Source organism: Vipera berus, assembly GCF_964194415.1.
Source record: "Vipera berus genome assembly, chromosome: 3".
Classification (NCBI taxonomy): Eukaryota; Metazoa; Chordata; class Lepidosauria; order Squamata; family Viperidae; genus Vipera; species Vipera berus.
Genome location: NC_138204.1, coordinates 98,094,012 through 98,113,023, shown reverse-complemented (window position 1 = coordinate 98,113,023; position 19,012 = coordinate 98,094,012).

Sequence of the window (19,012 nt, the reverse complement as noted above, 5' to 3'; positions counted from 1 at the left end):
CTAATTTTAAATTATATTATGAGGCTGCTGCTTTGTCAGCGATAAGTGACTGGTTTAATTTAACACAAGGGAGATTATTAAATCTTGAGGGTCATGATTTGTTATTTGGTTGGCATGCATATTTATTGTATGATAAGAAGGTGGATAATGTGTTTAAGATACATATTTTAAGGTATGCTCTGTTGCGAGTTTGGAAAAAGTATAGACATAAGTTAAATTATAAGATACCTATATGGGCAATACCTAAACACGCAATAGAAAATATAAATGTGGGATTTAAACATGATGAGACTACATATAAGGAAATCTTAAGTTTAGAAAGGAATGTATGGCAATTAAAGCCATATAATATTTTAAAAGAAGATTGTACAAACTTGGTTTCAGTATGGGCAATTACAGGCTAGATGGAAAGAGGATCAGAAAGTTGGTTTTTTGATGACTGATGAAAATTTGGTAAAACAAATTAGAGATCAAGGTCAAGCACATATAAAAAGGATATATAATGCATTGATAGAAATTGATTCTGAAACGGAACTTGTTAAGGACTGTATGATAAAGTGGGCTCAGAATTTTCAAGAAGTTATAACAATGGATAGTTGGGAAAAGATCTGGGTTAGAAATGTAAAATTTACACAGGCCCAAAATTTAAGAGAGAATTTTTACAAAATGTTTTATAGGTGGCACTTAGATCCTAAAAAACTAGCAAGTATGTATACGAACTGTCAGCCCAAATGTTGGAGGTGTGGTTGTGAGGATGCAACGTATTTTCATATATGGTGGACTTGTAAAAAGGTTAAAGCTTTTTGGATTAAAATTTGGTGGAATATGCAAAAGATATTTAAGAAAAGGATAAAGTTTTCTCTGTTAGATGTTTTGTGCCAGCCATGGCAGTTCCCCAAAAAGGTCTTTGCTCCCACTGGTGGGTCAGGGGTCCCCGGCCCCTGCAGCCCCATTGGTGAGAGAGTTTTATGGTAAGGGAGGGGCTGAGACCCCCCATAAATACCTCTGCTCAAGGGGCTGCTCTGCTGCTTGCTCTCTGTTCTCTTTGTTCTTTCTTTTGCTTGCTTGCTTATCCATGAGCTCAACCCAGGCATGGATGCCTCCATGCCAGGGAACTCTTTCTATTTACTTTATCGTTAAATAAAGCTTTGAATGATTGCATTCCTGTGTGATGCCTTTTACTTGGAAGCACCTTAATGAACATCGACCTCGTGAGACCATCTCACATTCTCCGTAATTGTTTTTATTGGGTATTATTACAGATACTACTGTTATAGATACTAAGTTAATGTTGAATTACGGCAGCGAGACCTTTAGTAGCGCAATATTGGAAGAAGGAAGAATTACCGACTATAGAAGAGTGGACTTTAAAGGTTTCTAACTTGGCGGAAATGGCAAAGATTTCAGCGTATTTGAAAGACCAATCGCAACAGAGATATATTGTGGAATGGAGGAGATGGATTGAATATATTCAGAATAAATATGGGACTAAAAAGTTTCATTTAGCATTTGAATAAGTAGTGGATCTATATGATGTATAACTAGTTAGTAGTTATTTTATTAATATTTTGATGATGGAGAGTTAAAGTGCGATAGAATTTAATGTTTTACTGTTGTTAGCATATTTTAGATTATGTTTGTTAGTATTTTTATACCCTGTATTCAGCTCTGGGAAGTCGGGGAGGGGGGAGGGGAGGGGAGGGAGGGGTTGGGGAGAGGGGAGGGGGTGGAGGGGTTTTTTGTATTTAAAAAATCTATTGTAAAACTTTTCAATAAAAAAAACAATTCCTTTACCTATAAAATAAATATAGAGAATATTGATGAATCTGTGAATATTTATTTTACCTCTGAGTCTTTATGAAAAGCAATAAAGACAGGCTTGATTTATTCTTAAGGGACTGAAAATGCAACTGGCTACATATTATTCTCCTTTAGAATACTTGTCCTAGAATCACATTGTATCCATACAGGAAAACCAATTGGGCAGTGACTTAGAATGTTATTGACTGTTCCACTCTAAGCTTTCTTTGTTCTTCCTTCTTCCTTTCCAGTCATTTAAACCAGAGCAGAGATATTTTAAGTGTTTGGGGAAAAATGACAAAATCTGCTTTCTAAAACTTATTAAAAAGGGATGGATGTTTATTTTGTGATGAAATTGATTTTACTGCAAAACTGAATGTACTAAATCCATGTGCTCTTGTGTAATTGGCATCATGAGCTACTGAAGTCCAGAGATTTGACAGTTATTTGCTCAACACCTTGGCTTTTATTAAGGAATTGAATGTGTGTGTGAGTGTGTGTGTCAGCTGTTTTCCTAATTACCTAGGATTCGCTGTTTTGTTTTGTTTATTTGACACTACGTTTGTCCAGAGATGGATAGATAATGATATAAATATTTGCTACCAGAATCAGTAACCTTATTTGCACTTTCAATTCAGTCTAAAAGTCTGTCTTGTCTTAATGAGAAAGATTTATCTGCTCAGAATACATTCTGTAAACAATATTTTGAAATGTTGGTTGCTATGGAAACTGTGTTCTGCAGTTGTTTTTAAATGCTCATCTTTCTTTTATTTCTTAAGAGCTCTTCATGTGAATGTGTTCAATGAATTTATCACTCAAAACCTATTTGCTTTCTGATACTTCCCCGCCATATTATTTCACATGGTTGAGACAATAACAGCATTGTTTCACCTGATAACACATCTCTAGAAAGATAGTAGCCACATTTCTAAAAGGATGTAGTGAAGAAACTGTTCATCTATTAGGTGTTTGTGGGTTGTTGTTTGTTTGTTTGTTTTTTAAAAAAAAACCTGATTGCCATCTTGCTAAAAGCTTGGTTGCCTATGATGACCTTACATATTGCATATCTCAAGAGGAGCTTTAGATAGGCTTAGACTGTGTTTTCCCTTCTTCCCTCTCCTCCAAATGTTATTTTAGAGTCACCTTAACAGGTACATGGGTGGCATATACATTTAATAAATAAATACATAAATAATTTTTGTACCAAAAGTGGAACGTATATCATTCCCAGATGTGTCCTTTAGGGGAAATTAAAAGATTTGACTGCAAGGCAGCCTTCCTCAAGATATGAGACAATTATAATTTCATTTCTATCTTCCACATTCAAAACCAACTCTTGGATACAGATTCAGCATATTTTGAGAATGTCATGTGGGGAAAAATCTATCCTGAACTAGCTGAAATAGTCTTTATTGAAATGGAATTGTTTTGCTCCAACAAAACATTGGCAGGAATTTGTATATTTTTTATACTTCTACATGTTGTAGCTTTGACTTTTGCATATTATCATTTTACTGATTTTTTGATTATCTGATCTGAATACATAAGTTCAAACCTCCTTTATATGGCTGGCCTTGTCAAAGGTCTTTCCCAATTAATATTATGGGGATGGGAAATAAGGAGTTGCATCTTAAAATAGCCACATATAAATTGGCAGGATTAATTAATGTCTATTTACAATTTCATTTATTTAAATGCATTTATTTTAAGAATAAGAGAATAACAAAGTTGGAAGGGACCTTGGAGGTCTTCTGGTCCAACCACTTGCTCAGGCAAGAAACCCTATATCATTTCAGACAATTGGTAGTCCAATCTTTTCTTAAAAACATCCAGTGATGGAGCACCCACAACTTCTGGAGGCAAGTTGTTCCACTGATTAATTATTCTTACTGTTTCTCTGATGTGGTGTATATCTTGTGCCCCACCTCCAAAAGAAAAAAAGGAAGATTCTGTTAATTTGGGTAAGAATGCTTGAAGAATCTCATTCTCCAAAATAAACGTTTGGTTTTATGCAAAAGAAAAGGTTTATATGCTGAGATTCAAGAATATTTTTTTCCAGAAAACATGCATACTGTTGTTTGTCTTCAGAGCGTATACATCTTTCCAGGAAGCATGCCATTGCGAGAAAAGCTAACAAAATAATGGATTGTGTTACTTCCCCTCAGCAGTAGCAACAAATTGAACAAGTGATTTATGTATTAACTCTGTTGCAAAACTTTTGTCATTATTTAATCAGTAATAAAATGGGTTGGAGACAGAGACAGTGGTGTTCCAAAATATGCAAAGGTGCCTAGCTGAATTGCTTGATAGATCACCCATCAATTGTTTTGCAAAACACTACCATCAGTAGATAATGAAAATAGTCTGGCTGTATTATGGTATCTTGCATATAACTCTATTTCAGCATCTCTAGGCAATGGGATTGATGGACTTCTATCAACCAATGAAGTAACTCTTCCTTAAGTAGGGTGACAAGCAGAAATTGTCTGTCTGTCTGTCTGTCTGTCCGACTGTCTGTCTGTCTGTCTGTCTGCCTGCCTGCCTGCCTGCCTGCCTGCCTGCCTGCCTGCCTGCCTGCCTATCTATCTATCTATCTATCTATCTATCTATCTATCTATCTATCTATCTATCTATCTATCTATCTATCTATCTATCATCTATCTATCTATCTATCTATCTATCTATCTATCTATCTATCTATCTATCTATCTATCTATCTATCTATCTATCTTATGTCTGAGAACCCTGTTTTTATTAACAGGTGTATTTGTCCATTGTATATGATTTAGATCAGACATTCAAACTTGCAACATCTTGTGATGTCACATGATGTATCGGGACTGTTTTGTCGTTGCCGGCAATGGGGTGGGCGCAGCTTCCACATGATGTGTCCTGCCTATGGACCAGCAGTTTGACACCCTTGATTTAGATGAATTTGCTTTATTTTATTGGCTGCATTTTCCCATTTAGACAGTCATTGTTTGTTTATTTTCAGAGATTGGAGTTAAGAATTCATTGGGCAGAGCTAAGGTAAGTATATTGGCTCCCCCCTGAATTTTGCTTCCAGGGGTGGAAGTCTTTGAATGGATCGTTGTCTGCACTGCAGGTGGTATTGCCCCTCATCCTGATCCCCATCTGTGGTTCTGGGATCCCCATCTGTGGTTCTGGGTTCTGGGGGGGTTATTTCTGAGGCAGCAAATCCTGTTCCAGCGGACGGCCCCAGTGTTGCAGGTACCAGATCCCCCCCACTGTCTCTCCAGTTGCGGTCCCAAGTGTTGTTGCGGCTGCAGTACTCAGCTTTCTCCTCTCTTACTGAGCTAAGGGTTTTTTTCATCAGGTCAATAGCTCTCTCTAGGGCCCACTCCTCTTCACTGATGTGCAGGGAGCTCTCCATCTCTTGCCTCCATTCAGGTTGGTAGCCGCCCTGCCTCAGGGTCACTTTCCTCGATGCCTTTTCCCACTCACTTTTCCTTCCAATGCCCACTGACCACTGTGGTTTGCGGTCGTGTGTCTCCACCACCTCTTCCCCAGAGGAATCTGATGCTTCAGCTTCCATTCATTGGTGGGGTTTTGGTTGAGGGGAAAACTCCCTTTCCATGGGGCTTTCCTCCTGCCTTGCTTCATCATTAGACATTGTATTTTTTGCAAAGTCCCCTGGTAAGGGTTTTCCTTCCAGGTTGACTCTTACTGCAGATCTTGTCTAATGTAAGGATCCACCCCCATCCACATCTTAGGAAAGAAAAACTCTTGGAGACAGAATTGCCCAAAAGGAACTTTTACTAAAACATGATGGCTAGTGGGAAATCTAGACAGGATCTGAAACGGTGTTACAGATTGGTACTTTTAAATTGTCCCTGAGTGAAAACCCCTCCCTTCAGTCCATTTGGTCAGTCCCGCATCAATAAAAGTTCAGGTGTCAAAATCTTCCATGGGAGAAGAAATTTTCCATGCCTTTACGACATTTACTTCCTCCCTTTCAGATTCTAATCAGAGATACAAACCAGATCTCTCCCCACTTTCTTTGTTCTACTCAGTTCAAAGGTTTTTTCCCTGCTCTAATGACGCCTGCAGGCAGACTGAATAAACAATCTTGCATTAATTGGATAGAGATGGCCAACTAACATCTTCTCCTGTCCTTCTTGGAGAAATGGCAGAATCCAGTGAGGGTGTAAAATTTTATAACATGCATATAGAGAATTATGAATGGGCTATAAATGGATTCTGACAATTTGTTTTAGATATCCTCTTCTTGTTGGACTTGATCTGTAATAACAGATCATTATTTCTTTGTTTTCAATCACTGTGTATTTGTGATGGGTAAACACCTCCTCTGACAACACCTGTCCAGTATGGTTGAACCTCTGGCATAGGTCTCATCTTCCTAAGAGTACACAAGCCCCACAACCACATCAAGGTAGTGCCTCACTGGGGGTTGTTATTGTTGTTATTGTTGTTGTTTTTGTTGTTATTATTATTATTATTATTTCTAGGTAGCTTTTTCTTTCCTTGCATATGAACCATATTTTATGAGTTCTGACTCATACCTCAACTGAAGTGATGCTTCTGATTTTGAACATGTTTTTTTTACAGATAATTGTTACCTGAGAATGACTTTGGTGTGGTGGTTAAACACCAAAGCTAGACACTGGGAGACAGTGAATTCTAGTCCCATCTTAGGCACAAAGGTCAGCTGGGTAAACTTGATTCAATCAGCCCCTCTCAGCCCTAGGAAATAGGCAAATAGCCCTGGGAAATCTTGCTAATGAAACTGCAGGTAACTGCAGATAAATAAACAGATTCCTAACCAACCTAGTTGACAATTATGTCATCCAAAAGGGAGAGGAGAGAACTAGACGTAAAACCATACTAATTCTTACCAATAGAGAAGAAGTGATAGAGGGAGTTGAAGTTACCGGAACCTTGCAAAAGTGACCACATCCTACTGGAATTTAATATAATGCAAACACTAACAACAGAAAACAATCCAACCAGGATCTTAAACTTCAAAAGAGCTGACTTTAACAAACTCAGAGACAACCTAGGAAAGATCCCATGAATGAAAATCTTAAAGGGGAAAACAACCCAAGAAGAATGGGAAACTCTGAAAAATGCAATCATAAAAGACCAGACCAGCACAAAGTCACTGAATAAGAAAAACAGGAAATTCAAGAAGAAACCAGCATGGCTGCACAAAGATCCCTCTGACAAACTGAAAGGCAAAAAGGATAAATAGAAATACAAAAAAATGGAAAGAGGGGCACATAACCAAGGCCAATTATCAGCAGACAGCCAGAACATGCAAAGAAGAAGTCAGGAAAGCAAAGGCTTGCAACAGAAATCAAGTATAATAAAAAAACTTTCTTCCAATATATTAACAACAAGAAAAAAGTCAAGGAAACTCTTGGTCCACTAAAGAGAGAAGATGGCAAGGGAATAACAGGCAAAAGGGAGAAAGCAGAGCTGCTTAACTCATACTTTGCATCAGTCTTCACACAAAAAGAAACTATAGCCCAACATACCAAAAAAAAGCCACTGCAAAAGACAAACTAGAAACAAAAATTAAAATAAGCAAGAAAGTAGTAAGACACCACCTATCTGACCTTGATGAATATAAATTACCAGGATCTAATAGATTACATCCCAGAGTTCTGAAGGAGCTGGCAGATGTTATCACAAAGCCATTGTACCATATCTTTCAAAAATCGTGGAGCTCCGGGGAAATACCTGAGGATTGGAAAAGGGCTGATGTGGTTCCCATCTTCAAGAAAGGAAAAAAATAACAGACCCAGGAAACTACAGACCAATGAGTCTAACATCAATACTGGGAAAGATGATCAAAAAACAGATCTGTGAACAATTAGAAGCAAACAAAGTTATAACTAGTAGCCAGCATGGGTTTGTCAAAAACAGATCATGCCAAACTAATCTTATTTCATTCTTCAATAAAGTGACTAAACTAATAGACCAGTGAAATACTGTGGACATAGTATACTTAGACTTCAGTAAGGCATTTGATAAGGTAGACCACAACTTGGTAAGCTAGAAAAAGGTGGAATAGACATCACCACCAGATGGATCTGTAGCTGGCTAACAAACTGTACTCAATGAGTAGTCCTCAATGACACTACTTCCACATGGAGTGAAGTAAGCAGTGGGATACCACAAGGTTCCGTCTTAGGCCCAGTACTCTTCAATATCTTCATAAATGACTTAGATGAGGGAATTAAAGAGGAACTCATCAAATTTGAAGATGACACCAAACTGGCAGGAGTATCCAAATTCCAGAAGACAAACTCAGGATCCAAAAAGTTCTTGACAAACTTGAACAATAGGCCTTGTCCAACAAAATGAGCTTCAACGTGGAGAAAAGCAAAGTTTTACATTTAGGCAGGAAAAATCAAAGGAACAAATACAGACTGGGTGAGACCTGGCTTAGAAACAGTAACTGTGAGAGGGACCTTGGAGTCCTAGTGGATGATCATTTGACCATCAGGCAGCAGTGTGCAGCAGCAGCCAAAAAAGCTAATACAATTCTAGGTTGTATAAACAGAGGCATAGAATCAAGATCACACGAAGTATTAGAACCATTTTATAAAACCCTACTAAGACCACACCTGGAATACTTCAGCTAATTTTGGTCAGCATGTCACAAAAAAGATGTTGAGAGTTTGGAAAAAAATTCAGAGAAGAACAACTAAGATGATCAAAGGCCTAGAGACTTAAACATATGAAGAACGGCTGCAGGACTTGGATCTGGCTAGTCTAAAGAAAAGAAATAGGGGAGACATGATAACAGTATTTCAGTACTTGAGAGGCTGCCACAAAGAAGAGAAGGTCAAATTATTCTCCAAAGCACCAGAGGACAGGAGAAGAAACAATGGTTGGAAACTGAACAAAGAGAGAAGCAACCTAGAATTAAAGAGAAACTTCCTGACAGTGAGGACAATTAACAAGTGTTACAGTTTGCCTCCAGAAATCGTGAGTGCTCCATCACTGGAGATTTTTAAGAAGAGGCTAGATCAGGGGTAGGCACCCTTGGCTCTTTTATGACTCGTGGACTTCAACTCCCAGAATTCCTGAGCTAGCATGGCTCAGCTTGGAAACCTCTCCCTTTTCCCTCAGCGTGGCTGACTCAGGAATTCTGGGAGTTGAAGTCCATAAGACATAAAAGAGCCAAGGTTGCCTACCCCTGGGCTAGACAGTCACTTGTCTGAGATGGTATAGGTTCTCCTAGAAGACACTAGAAGACCTCCAAGTTCCCTTCCAGCTCTATTCTATTCTATTCTACTCCAGGCAGTCACCAGGACTAAAGAATGTCTTGAAGGTATCCTTCCCACCAAACAAAAACAAATGCTGTCGTGAGTGCTCCATCACTGGAGATTTTTAAGAAGAGGCTAGATCAGGGGTAGGCACCCTTGGCTCTTTTATGACTCGTGGACTTCAACTCCCAGAATTCCTGAGCTAGCATGGCTCAGCTTGGAAACCTCTCCCTTTTCCCTCAGCATGGCTGACTCAGGAATTCCGGGAGTTGAAGTCCATAAGACATAAAAAAGCCAAGGTTGCCTACCCCTGGGCTAGACAGTCACTTGTCTGAGATGGTATAGGTTCTCCTAGAAGACACTAGAAGACCTCCAAGTTCCCTTCCAGCTCTATTCTATTCTATTCTACTCCAGGCAGTCACCAGGACTAAAGAATGTCTTGAAGGTATCCTTCCCACCAAACAAAAACAAATGCTGCTTGGCGAACATACAGAAATGTAGCACATGAGGCACAATATTTTTAATGAATTCTAGGGTCATACACAGTGCTCAATGTTCTAATTCTAGGAAAAGTCACTGGTGCTGGGAAGGTCACATCTGTTTTATTATTTCTGTTATTTGTACCACTACAAGCTACATGCCTTTGATAGCAACATTATTCTGGAAGAAATAGGAGGTCACAATATTTTTTTCAAGTTGATGCTTTAAAAAAAACACACCACAACTTTCAACTAAATGCTTGTGTTGCTCTCTCACTGAGCAAGAATACAAGATGTTTTTCCAAGGCAATTCAGTCTCCGACTGATCAATATTCCACTTCCTCTTTTGAGAAAAAAATATTGTAATGCAATATTTGGAAGTAACTATCAGTCAGTCAGTGCCTCCCACCTGCTGATGATTCAATGCCCGTGACCTTTTCTGATTTTATGTTATCTCAGCACCCACATTTGGAACTATGCATTTATTGAGTTAATTTCCTCAGAAGAAATACAGTCATTTATGAAATCAAACCAAAAGGTAGTGGGTGAACTTTCTGAGGAGAAAAAAATAGAACTGGTAAATCCTGCTGCTACTGGGACGTTTAATTCAGTTTTAGGTCCTATTTTGTTATGCAAAGCTTGTTACACAGTTCATCTGGCTGGTGAAAAACTAGCTGGGGAGAGTATTAACATTACCCTGCCAACCCAAATCAGGGCAGACCAGCTAAACATTTCATCATATTTTTTCAAAAAATATGATTAAGACTTTCAGGGTACAGTGCAATTTCTCCAAAAAGGAAGAATAATGCTAAGGAATGTGAAAAAATGCACGGAGGCTTTCCTAAACACTCTAAAGCTCCTTTTGTAATGTTCTGAGCTTTGGTCACTAATGTGGTTTTGCAAGGTTTCATTATTTGGAACAAAAAAAATATGTTAGGGCTACCTCCTTTGCCTGGGTTCTATGCATCAGCTTTCCATTTGCTGGGGGCAAAAGTGTTGAAACAGTCCTAACAGAAAAGATAAGGTAAAAAAAAGTTTAATATTTAGGAAGAAGGAAGGAAAACCAAAGTCCCAATCAGCTTGAAGCATCAATGAATCAATGTTGCTCTACAAATCCTGAGATCAGAGAATTCATGATTTCATTTCTCATGCTCCTGCCATTCTCCACTGGCTCCCATTCAGGATAGAGACCTTTACAATGTAATGGTTTGATGTATTATGTTGATTGCATCTAGACCAGTTATGGAACTGGGGAGGGAAAAAGGCAGGATTGATGTTTTGGCAAGAGATCTAAATTTGCCATTACAGAAATGATTTTTAGGAACCTGCATTGGTTGAAAAGACTGTACTGTTTTTATTATACAAATGTGATTCCAAACATATTTTTTTCAGTGCTTATCTTTATTTATTCTAACAGGACTTCAAAAATGAACCAGAAAACTTAAATAGTTTTTTTTAAGAGAAAGTCTATTTTTAACTGTGCTTCTGTCTGCAGGAACAATGAACTACTCAGAAGCAGGGATAATGGGAGAGCTTATCTAAACCTCGCATGGTCTTCAATGAAATTATGTTATCAAAGGGAAAGTTGCAGTTCAAATAATATAGAATTTCCACAATTGTTCATGCCCCAAGCACCAAATTAAATGTTTAAAGAAGCAAATAATGCCATGGTGCTCAGCACATTATGTACCATTTCTCATGCCTGGAAGGGATGATTTGGAAGCAGGCCTGCTGAGGACTGTTGAAGTAAGTGAAGGATGTTAGTTGATGTCATCATTACAGTTGCCTTTCTTCCTTATGTCTCTTTTAGCTTTAGCCACAGAATTAAATCAAGTGGGCTTAATGAAGACTGGAACAAACCCCAGGAAGCACTGACTGTGCAAAGACCAAGGGAGAAATGGAATCTTTAAGTGGCTGTTTCATTGAGCAAGCCAAGACTTCAGAGAGGGGGAGGGGTAAAATCTATCTAGCTATCTGGGTTGGCAAAGTAAACATTTTAGTTCTATATTAATTCAATGAAAGAGAGGATTCTTTTCTTAGCTGAGATTGGCATGTGGTTTACTAGTCCCAATTTTAAAGCCAGGAGAATACTTTAGATATGGACATTTTTTTCTGGTTAGCATTTATTTTGAGGAAGGAGCAAACTAAATGAGACTTAAGGCAACTATTTTGTTTCTTAACCTCCCCAACACCTCTGAACATGAAAAAACCCACTAGTTTTCAGTCCTATCTTCTTAGCTTATGTCACTCTGATACTGCCCATGTTCCCTGCCAAAAGCAATGAAAAGAATAAGCAGCCAACTGCCAGCAGCTCAAGGTTGACTCAGCCTTCCATCCTTCCAAGGATGGCAGATTGTTGGGGGGAATATGCTGACTTTGTAAACCGCTTAGAGAGGGCTGTAAAGCACCGTGAAGTGGTATATAAATCTAGTGCTATTGCTATCTGGCTGCATAAAGATTGTTGCTTGCTTCAGCTGTACTTTAATTACGGTAACAAAAATATAATTCTTTTTATGCATAATCAGGAATTGAATTTTATGATAACATGAAGCATTTATATGATATGATTTTTTTCCCTTTACACTATAGGTTTATTTTCAAATTAAGGAAATATATAAATTCATCTAGGTTTATTTAACAGGAACCACAAAATTCTTCTTTTTTTATTCAAGCAACTATTGAATGAATGATCTTTCACAACAACAACAACAACAACAACAACAACAACAACAACAACAATAATAATAATAATAATAATAATAATAATAATAATAATAATAATAATAATAATAATAATAATAATAATAAGTTGGAAGGGACCTTGGAGGTCATCTAGTCCAACCCCCTGCTCAGGCAGGAAACCCTATACCATTTCAGGCAAATGGCTGTCCAGTCTCCTCTTAAAAACTTCCAGTGTTGGAGCATTCACCACTTCTGGAGGCAGGTTGTTCCACTGGTTAATTGTTCTAACTGTCAGGAAGTTTCTCCTTAGTTCTAGGTTGCTTTTCTCCTTGACTAGTTTCCATCCATTGCTTCTTGTCCTGCCTTTTGGTGCTTTGGAGAATAGCTTGACTCCCTCTTCTTTGTGGCAGCCCCTGAGATATTGGAACACTGCTATCATGTCACCCCTCACCCTTCTCTTCATCAAACTACACATACCCAATTCCAGCAACCATTCCCTATATGTTTTAGCTTCCAGTCACCCAATCAGATTTGTTGCCCTTCTCTGTACCCTTTCTAGAGTCTCGACATCTTTTTTACATCATGGTGACCAAAACTGTATGCAGTATTCCAGGTGTGGCCTTACCAAGGCATTGTAAAGTGGTATTAGTACTTCACGTGATCTTGATTCTATCCCTCTGTTAATGAAGCCTAGCACTGTGTTGGCTTTTTTGGCAGCTGCAGCACACTGCTGGCTCATATTGAAGTGATTGTCTACTAGGGCTCTGAGATCCCTCTCACAGTTACTACTATTAAGCAAGGTACCACTTATACTATACCTGTGCTTTTGATTTTTCCTGCCTAAGTGTAGAACCTTACTTTTTTTCACCATTGAATTTCATTTTGTTAGATTGCGCCCAGTATTCAAGTCTGTCCAGATCCTCCTGTATTTTATTATTTATTTATTTATTTATTTATTTATTTATTTATTTATTTATTTATTTATTTATTTATTTATTTATTTATTTTATTTGTATACCGCCCTTCTCCCGAAGGACTCAGGGTGGTGAATAGGGCAATACATATTATAAAACAAGATACAAAAATTAAAAACAATTAAACAAAATGCCCATGAATAAGTTAAAACACATTAAAAAAATAGGTTAAAACAGATTAATAAAACCCAACCCCATCCCATCTGGCCAGGCCAGCTTGTTCGAAAAGGTAGGTTTTGAGATCGTGCCGGAAGGAGCAGAGGTCAGGCGCTATCCGGAGCTCGACCGGAAGATGGTTCCATAAATCCGGCGCGCCCACAGAGAACGCCTATCTTCTGGAGTATTGGCTATTCCTGCCAGCTTGGTGTTGTCTGCAAATTTGATGAGTTCCCCATCTATCCCCTCATGCAAATCATTAATGAAGATGTTGAAGAGCACTGGGCCCAGAACAGAGCCCTGGGGCACCCCACTACATACTTCCTTCCATGTAGATGCAGTTCCATTGAGGACCACGTGCTGAGTACGGCCTGTCAGCCAGCTACAAATCCATCTGGTGGTGATGCTATCTAACCCACATTTTTCTATATTATCAAGTAGTAGGTTGTGATCTACTTTATCAAATGCCTTACTGAAGTCCAAGTAAATTATATCTACAGCATTCCTCTGGTCCACTAATTTTGTCACTTGGTCAAAGAATGCAATAAGATTTGTCTGGCATGATCTGTTTTTGACAAATCCATGTTGACTTTTAGTGATGACTTTGTTTGCATCAAGGTGTTCACTGATTCATTGTTTGATTGTCTTTTCCAGAATCTTCCCAGGTATTGAGGTCAGGCTGATAGGTCTGTGGTTTCCTGGATCTATTTTTTCCCCTTTTTTGAAGATGGAAACTACATCAGCTCTCTTCCAGTCCTCTGGTAGTTCCCCAGTGTTCCAGGATCTTTGAAAAATATAGTTCAGTGGTTCTGAGATCACGTCTTCCCTTTTATCTCAGTTCTTGAATTCATTTAATATCACTGCTGAGGTTGTAAAATTGTGGCTGCTAAAAAGCTTAGATTCCAAGATTATTAGCAGTCATTCTGGGAACAAGATGGCTGAATAATCAATCCATTCTTCAACATGTTTACTGATTATTAAATAAACTGATTGATCTACTGATGAAATGTTGCCATCCTTACATTGTATGTAAATTAATGTACTTTAATATATATTATTATTTATTTTGTATATTAGCTGTCCTTAGGCAGGCTAGGCTCCCTTTCAGATTTAGTTTCCCCTTAGTTGATAATAATGCTAATTTTTAGAGATATTTCAGAAATGGAAACTGTTTCTAATTGAAAACAGAACAGCCCACTTATGATGGTAAACTTTTTGAGCCAATTTGGATGCGATGAAAATGAACTTGAATTAATAAATATTCATAATTTGACCAGGGCTTTGACTATTTCATTCATAGGATATAATAGGAACCAGCCTACTTTTCCTTTATTTTTAATCCTTGGGTTATGATATTTTAAAGCAGGGGTAAGAACGATGGCCCTTTCATGACTTGTGGACTTCAACTCTCAGAATTCCTGAGCCAGCCATGTTGGCTCAAGAATTCTGGGAGTTGAAGTCCAGAAATCATAAATCATAGTTTCCCGTCTCTGTTTTAACAGAATACTGTATAATAAGAGGTTAATAGCAAAAAGTATATTCAAATGTTTCTATCAAAAAGATGAACTCATTGTTGTATTGTTGTGATTTAAGAATCAGTCCTTTTGTATGTGTATGAGAGATATCACAGTGCACATAGAAAAAGGCAGAGCTTGTGTTGCACTAGCATGATGCTAATTTTATCTTTACCACTTGACACTGCTACTCGCCCCCGACACCTTTGATTTTTGTGGGTCTATAAGTGTCACATAATAATAATAATAATAATAATAATAATAATAATAATAATAATAATAATAATAATAATAATAAAGGAGATACCTGGTTGATACCTAGGATGCTGGCAGCAGCCTGTGTCAACCATCAGTGCCAGTCAATTTGAGTGTTCAGTTGACTGAGTTTCATGTTTCATGAATAAAAGTTTTATAATAATAATAATAGGAATACAGAAATCTTAATGGGGGGCTTTTGCCCAGGTTCACCTGGTGCACCAGTTGCGACCCTATCTGGACCGAGATGCCCTACGCACAGTCACTCATGTGCTCGTGACGTCCTGTTTAGACTACTGCAACGCTCTCTACATGGGGCTGCCCTTGAGGACCACTCGGAGGCTTCAGCTGGTGCAGAATGCGGCCGCACGAGTTGTGATGGGGGTTTCCCAATACTCCCATGTAACACCTCTACTCCGCGAGCTGCATTGGCTCCCGGTTGCCCTCCGGGTGAGATTCAAGGTGCTGGTGATGACCTATAAAGCCCTAAATGGCTTGGGTCCGGGTTATCTGAGGGAACACCTGCTGCCGGCATCAAGCTCCCTTCATCCAGTGCGCTGCCACAGGGAGGGTCTTGTCAGCGTACCGCCAGTAAAAGACTGCCGGCGGACAATACCCAGGGGGAGGACCTTCTCAGTGGGTGCGCCTGCCCTTTGGAACCAGCTGCCAGTGGAGCTTAGGACTGCCCCCGACCTCCGTTCATTCTGCTGGGACCTGAAGACCTGGCTCTTCGAGCTCTCTGGCCCAGGCTAAGAATTTTAATTTTAATTTTAATTTTAACTGGGGTTTTATTGGTTCAGGGATGGATATAATTTTTTTTAATCTGTTTTTAACTTTTGTATTTTTTGTTTTAATCACCCTGTAAACCGCCCTGAGTCCTTCGGGAAAGGGCGGTATATAAATATAATAAAATAAATAAAATAATGTCTGTAACTACCTTTCAGATCAATTACCCTTTTCAGGGTATCCAGGAGAATGGCAGAAAATGAATTCTAATCAGTCCATTAAGACAAAGTTAATGGTTTAAACTAAGCTTCTGTATCTAAATTGATCATATCTAAACCAGGCCTGCATACCTTGCAGAGAGAAATGAGCCACATTCAAATCCTCACCAGCTATAAAAGAATACCCAGCCCATAGTGAGTGTGGGCTGGCTAGTGGAACACTAACAGCAGGGATGAGTCTTGGAGGCAATCAGCAATGGTGGTGTGGTGGTGAATTTATTATATTTTAAGACACTCCAAAGGGCTGCAAAAGGGTGCTTGACAGGCTGTATGTTGTGAAAGCCTATTGAAGAAATTAAAGTACATGAGCTTCCATGCACATATGTAAAGGCTCATTTGCAGATAAGCCTCACCCACACTTTATGTTTCCTCTTTTTTCCTGTGTGGTGGAGAGCTTGAAATTGTTTGTTGAAACAGAAGGAAGGGAGCAAGGAAGGAAAATCTGCTGCCAAGGGGAAATCCCATGCCCAGAAACCACAACTCAATTAGCTTTCAGCAAACGTTTTTGCTTAAAAATGTTTCATTTCTCATCCAAGAAGCTTCTTCAGTTCTGAATCAGTTTTAGAACTGAAGAAGCTTCTTGCATGAGAACTGAAACATCTTCAAGGAAAAACAAAGTTCAGTTGCCTTTATGACAAACATGGCCTGGATGACTGAAAATCTCTATAGATATACAATTTATTTGCTGCCCATCTTGCAGTTCAGGGCATTAGACTACCTCAATTAAATTTATAGGCAATTACATTTGCTTCCTCAGTGGCACTAGAACATAAGAATAGATGTGTGATAAACACACACTGCTTCAGAAAAGGAAGCCCTTTTTTACACTTGAAGTGCTAAAGAAACAGGGAAAATCAACAAGTTCATATCTGTCTTTGCAGTGAAATCTACTTTACATTGCATCAAAAATTCAGAAAACGACCAATGTACACTCACTACCACCACCACTATTACCAGCACTCAGCTTTGTTTTTCAAGCTGCACAGTATCTTTTCTGATTTTTCAGTGCAGTATGAAGACTCAGAAATAAAATGGAGTCAATACTAAGTGTTTAGCTTTTGCAAATGCACTCAAAATGAAAAACTCTAAAAGAGCCAATATTCAAGTAGTCAATCAAACCAAAGCAAGCCATTAGTACAGCCAATGTTTTTGGGTTTTTTGTGGGTGGGGGAGCTATGCTGATGACTTGCTAAGCTTAAGCATGCATGTGCATTTAGATAGATAGACAGACAGACAGACAGACAGATAGATAGATAGATAGACAGACAGACAGATAGGTACGAATGCCTGAGTCTTTAAAGATGAAGGCTCACTCTATTTATAAAGGCATACTGATTTTCGAAATTAGTAGGAGACAGTAACATGGCCAGAATGCATCTCAACAGGCCAATCAAAGAAATCTTCTTTACTTGTTTTTCTTTGATAGACCATTGACTCAAATGGAAATAAATTGAAAATTTCCCATAGGAATCTGAACAAAAATACCAGTGGTGACATACTGTTTAGGTAATCAGGCAATGACCCAATGAGTGGAAGAATAGTCACATCCAGAATAGGTCCCTTGCTGTGCCTTTTCTTCCTTAAAATCCCTCTTGTTTTTTCTCTCCTGATCACTCTTTCCATCTAAGCCAATCGAAAACAGGAACATGACTAATCCTTCCTGCTATACAGGCCCACAGAGGAAAATTCAGAAGAAAATGCTCCAGTTGCAAGAGACAAAATACAGTTTCCAGTCATATCAGCCTAAACAGTACAAAGTACACAAGACTATTCCACTTAAAATGGATTTGGAAAGCCATATTTAGTTTTGTAGCCAAACTAAACCAGCTCTCTTTTCTAATGTCCTTGAACTAGACCTCATATAGCATGTGTTTGGCTTGGAATGTACCCCTCTGTTTTTTTTAAGAAATCATATCAAGTTACAATATGAAAACCTATTGATTTCCTTTACAGAGTTGTTGTAGTTATTACAGTTGAATAATATATTGTGTACAGAGCATGGGAAACACCTCAACATACTCCATGTTTATTGTTGTTATTTTCTTTGTCTCAATCCATCATTCTGTTTCCAATAAGTGCAGCTCCTTTTGTAGGCTTCCCCCCATCCTTAGGGGGACAAGGCAAAAATTTAACCCGTATTTTCTCATACCTATCTTATCTCCCCTTTGTGCTGTCTTTTCCTCTCTTACAACTCTTACAGATGAATGTGAAATTGAACTGAGTATATTATCTCCTGGAATCATTTAAAAGGGATTTCCAAATACATCCAGGTGTCATATGCAGCAAGACATAAAGAAGATACCAGATATGAAGATAAGTGTTCTTTTGCAGTTTAATAAATGTCATGGTAATGACCAGACCCTTGGAAAAGTTTATAAAGTGATAAAAAATTAAGACACAGAACCCAGTGAATGTGACAAGATATGTATGAAATCCTGGTTCAACAGCTATATTGATAGGTGATTCTTAAGAAAATAAATGAGAAAAGCAACTTATGCATAAAGGCAAGTATGGAGGAAGGAACATCTGGCTCTTTTGTTTCATTTTGAAGTTCCTTGTTGACATTTGAAGGACTTTGCTTGCTTGACATTATATTTCCAGCAACAGCCAATCAGATGCTTTCCCAACAGTTCTTTCCAGATACTTATCAAGAAAATTGTGTTCAGAAGGTTGCTATCTTAGAAAATAAAGGCTCCATTTATAATGGATATGATTCATAGCCTTGTTCTCCATGAATTTGTCTAATGCTTTTTTACAATAGTGTTTAGGCTAGTAGCAGCCTCTCATAAAGAAACCCATTTTGAAAAGACAAATTAAACAGCTCAGCTTTTTGGAGAAACTCTCATTTTTTTATATTTTCAACTCTGTCAATGAGTTTTATGATCTTGT